At 42.4% G+C, this 4639-nt stretch overlaps 1 non-coding gene across 1 annotated transcript; it reads left to right on the top strand.

Moving 5' to 3' along the window:
* The first annotated feature begins 993 nt into the window (after positions 1–993).
* trnak-cuu (transfer RNA lysine (anticodon CUU)) lies at positions 994–1066 on the top strand. The gene has a single exon. It is a non-coding gene; the product is annotated as a tRNA-Lys (tRNA).
* The last annotated feature ends 3573 nt before the right edge of the window (positions 1067–4639 follow it).

The following is a 4639-nucleotide window of genomic DNA, read 5'->3' on the forward strand; positions in this document are numbered from 1 at the left end:
TTTTCAAGGTTAGGCGACATGTCACCCCATTCCGCGAGTAAAAACGGTCGAGTACCAAAGTTTTTTCTCTAACCGACCTTATAAAGTACAATTTTTATACGGTAGAGGACGATATACGACATCTATAAGCCAGAATATTTCCCCTCACTTAAACATTTATAGGTATCTTCTTTTTCATTTAGACAATTGTCAAAAGACAAAGTATACCCCATCAACTCTACATAGGTATCTAGAGAAGTATATACGAGAGTTCACGTGGTCTAACTACGAAAATTGAAGTCTGCTTTGCCCAGTGTAGGCGAGTCAAGAGATTAATATATCTGCAAGCCGGTGTGCTCCGCTTTTCCCTTTGCGTCCAGGGTTCGTACCAGGGTTCCACCCATCTAAGACGCCTGGCGTTGGCGAGACCCCCCGGTTACCAGGTACTAAGTGCGGGATGATGCTAGTAAAGGACTATTGCTTTTCATGACTACGCCGACAGTCCTCTCCCCCTCCTTTCTCGGTCTGAGGCCACATAATACAGACCTGGGTAGGCTCTGTTTTGCCGAGGTCCTCTGGCACTGGCGGGCCGCCGAGGGGTGGCGGTGTTTGGGGCAACGAAGACGGCTGCTCCGCCTCCGTGGACGTCTGGGCGAGGCGGGCAAAGCTGGCGAGTCGGGCGGGGGGACTGTCGACGACAGTGGCCGCGGGTAACGTAATGTCCCCATGATCTGAACTGTTATTACCTGCAGTAGATGCAGTGTTACTGCATCGGCTCGGTGTGTAAGGACCTTAAGGTGTGAAACTGAAGGATTTACTTTTTCCTGGGCAAAGGGGACTTCTGGTCTCCAAAATGGGGGCGTGGGTTTAAATCCCTCTCTCTTGACAGAGTGTTTTACCTGCAGGATTCATCTCTGTAGGTTTTCCTGATGTGTTTCCTTATAAACTGATGATCCATATTTACAAATACATCACCCCAGTGACATGAAGTCCGCCCTGTTTATATTGCGTTCAGCCCGGCTAGCTCAGTCGGTAGAGCATGAGACTCTTAATCTCAGGGTCGTGGGTTCGAGCCCCACGTTGGGCTCTCACATTTTCGATCGAGGGAATCTCAGTGTTTATACGATCCTATATAGGTAATATCTCTTCAGGACATGACCCATAATAAAAAAACAAGACACTGAATCGTGAGAAGGGCACTGTTAATTATACATGTGACAGGAAAAACGTAAATGTTTTTTTGTTTATTTTACAAGGCTTTGCCCAAAGCGCAGTACATAAGATAAGATAAAATAAGATGGACCTTTATTAATCCCCTTGGGGAAATTCAGTTGTACAAGCAGCAACCGGGCAATGAACTGAACCTTATAATGTTTACTTCTGGCTGAATGATGGTGAAATATTTACAACCTAACCTCACTGAAAACACTGAGCCTGGTATCTGTTAAGGCCAGAACAGGTAACTTGGAGGGGGAAAAAAACTACCTCAGCAATGTAGTGATATATATTCCTGCATTTACTCCCATCCAACCGAAATATTTCTTCAACCGAAAAATACAAATGAGGTGTAAAGACAGAGAGAGAGAGACGGAAGGAGAAAAAGAGCGGGAGGAAAAAAGGCTTATATAATATTCTAGCCCCCATCTGTGTTTTCATATATGGACTACTGTTAGTGTGTGTGTGTGTGTGTGTGTGTGTGTGTGTGTGTGTGTGTGTGTGTGTGTGTGTGTGTGTGTGTGTGTGTGTGTGTGTGTGTGTGTGTGTGTGTGTGTTAGACAGCCTTCCTACCCGATGCAGGTGTGCTGTTGATAGTTTTATCAGCGCTGGATCGGGGTTACTGAGAGGAGAGGAGTAGGAGAGGAAAAGGGAGAGGAGAGAGAAAGCCAGCTTCTGTAATGATTTTTGTGTTTATATGGGCTTTTCCATTCATTTCCCCTATACCACGGAGCAGAGCCAGAAGACTGAGTGCATGCTCTCCATATTATGTTACCACGTCAAATTTTCCTCCCAGTAGTTCTCCCTACCTTCCCTCTACCTTGTGTGATGATGTTTGTGCAAATCTTGGGAAAAAAACGTGCTAAATAATTTGCACAACTAGATTTAGATCGCAGAACATGTGTAGTCAGATCTCCGCAGAGCTGGATAAAGTACTCAGATCCTGTACCTAAGTAAAAGTAGAAATACTAGGGCCTTATAATACTCAATTAAGTAAAAGAACAAGAGTATTTTCATCAAAATGTAATTAAAGTACAAACAGTTAAAGTACTCATTCTGCACTATGGTCAATTTCAGTCAAATTAAGTACAAATCAGCCAAATGTACTTGAATGTTAAAATAAATGTATGCAGAATGGCTCTTTCAAAGTTTAAAAAATCATAATAATATTATATTTATCATGTTTTTTATGACTTGTACATTTTAATCTTTGTCAATGAGGAGCCAATTTTAGGGACATTGTAAATGACTTGATTGATAAGCAGTGCAGTATTGCATCATATAGGCCTATCATGGGGTTTAAATATCAAAAGTAACTATGAGTGTTAAACAAATGTAGTGGTGTAAAAGAGTACAATATTGACACTGAAATGTAGCATAAAATGGAAATACACAAGTAAAGCTCAAATGATGTCAAAATAATACCTATTGTAAGTACTGTAATTGAGTAAATGTACTTGGTTACATTTCACCACTGCACGCTTGTCAACCTTGGAGCCTGACTTGACAACACAATGTAAATAACTTTAGTCGTGTGAAATGCTCTTCAAAGGTTACAATTGTAGAACCCTTTATGTTGTAAATCCTATTTTTAATTGTAGGCTATTTCTTATTGCCAATATGGTGTTGGGACAGTGGATATAATGCAGGTACAAATCAGTGGGGAGCCTTTAACACACAGCGCTCAGTAACTCTCTCCACTGGTGGGATGTCGTGTGTCATGTGGCTGTTGGGTACCAGCCTGCCGGATTTATAAAACGGTTTCAGGCTCTATAAAGTGTCCAATAAACCACTTTTACTATTAGTGTAGGACACTGCTCACACACAGCTGTTGACCACTGACCACACACACACACACACACACACACACACACACACACACACACACACACACACACACACACACACACACACACACACACATATGAGGAACAGGGACGCTCACATACTTCCTGGTCAGACACATTTTGAGCACTGCTGGAGTCAGGACCTCTGCCAGACTCTAACCCCATGTGACCCCACCCAGCCGCCCTGATGACATCAATGCATCGCCTCGAACCGACACACACACACACACACACACACACACACACACACACACACACACTGGTGGAATGTATCAAATATATTTACTCAAGTATTGTTCTTAAAGGTAGGGTAGGTAATTCACTTCAGAAACACTTTTTGTTATATTCCATGGAATGCTCTTAACATCCCGATTGCAATGAATACATTAATGCTTTCACTATGGAAGCCGTGACGCTGTAAAAAACAAGTCCAATTATCTGCCTCGGCCCGCGGCAGATAACTGGATGGCCTACCTGCCTGTCAGCCTTCCATCTTTGCACAAACTTATCTCGTGCCCTCATTGGTCATGTGCGCGTTCGTGTGTGTTGGAGGAGGGGCTCTGTAAGGAAGGGGCAGATTTTTTTCGGTTGTCTACTTTCAAGTTCTAGCGCACTCAAGCTGGTTTCTCCATTCTTACCTACCCTACCTTTAAGTACTATTTTTGTGTTCTATAGTTGTCGTTGTTGTGCACGTAAATGGTCTTTAAAGGCTAAAATCCCTGTGTTCCCTCCAGGGGGAGTTTCTCTCCAACACCGGGAAGGGGTGGAAAATCTTTAAGCGATAGATCAATCATAACAGAGCAGACTGGGCTCTGGTTTCAGACAGAGGGTGAAAAGAGGTGCTGCAGCACAGGCAGTATGAGAAAAATAAAGAGCTTTTTGAACATTACAGTAGTAGTAGTAAAGACACTAACTACAAATATGAACCTGAAAATGAAAATAATATGTCCTCTTTAACATACTATGATATAATTCAGAGCAAAGCACCAAATACTCACAGTAGGGAAGGTGGAACAAACTATTATCTGTAGAAAATTCACTTTCTTTGTCAATTCAGCGCCATCATCCTACCTAGACACTAAACTGATTAAACAGATGCAAACAAAAGACACAAACACACACACACACCCCAGGAGTTGAGGGGTTAAGCCGGCTGCTGTCATACACTGTCCTCAGAGGAATTCCCAGGATTCAAATGAACCAATCAGAGCCCAGCGTTTTATAATACTGGCTCTTCAGCTGAAGAGGCCATCATCTTCACATGGACCACCATCTGTGTGTGTCCAAGTTAGTCATTATGCTCCCAGTGGGCTTCAATACACACATGTTACACTCTCCTGTAACACACACTATGTTAAAGACCCCCCTCCTCAGACACTTGAAATGCTCATATAGATTTACACAAAGAAACACACACAGACACTTGCTTTGTCTGAGTGTTTGTTTTCATGCCGATTTAAAGTTTTTGGAAATACTTAGATGTCAACTTAAATAATAGAAAATCATAATATAATAGTAACTTTCAATTTCATTGGGTCTGAATATAGGGAACACACACACACACACACACACACACTAAAAAAAACACACACACACAC

Source organism: Notothenia coriiceps, unplaced genomic scaffold (assembly GCF_000735185.1).
Source record: "Notothenia coriiceps isolate Sejong01 unplaced genomic scaffold, NC01 NC01_scaffold00032542, whole genome shotgun sequence".
Lineage (NCBI taxonomy): Eukaryota > Metazoa > Chordata > Actinopteri > Perciformes > Nototheniidae > Notothenia > Notothenia coriiceps.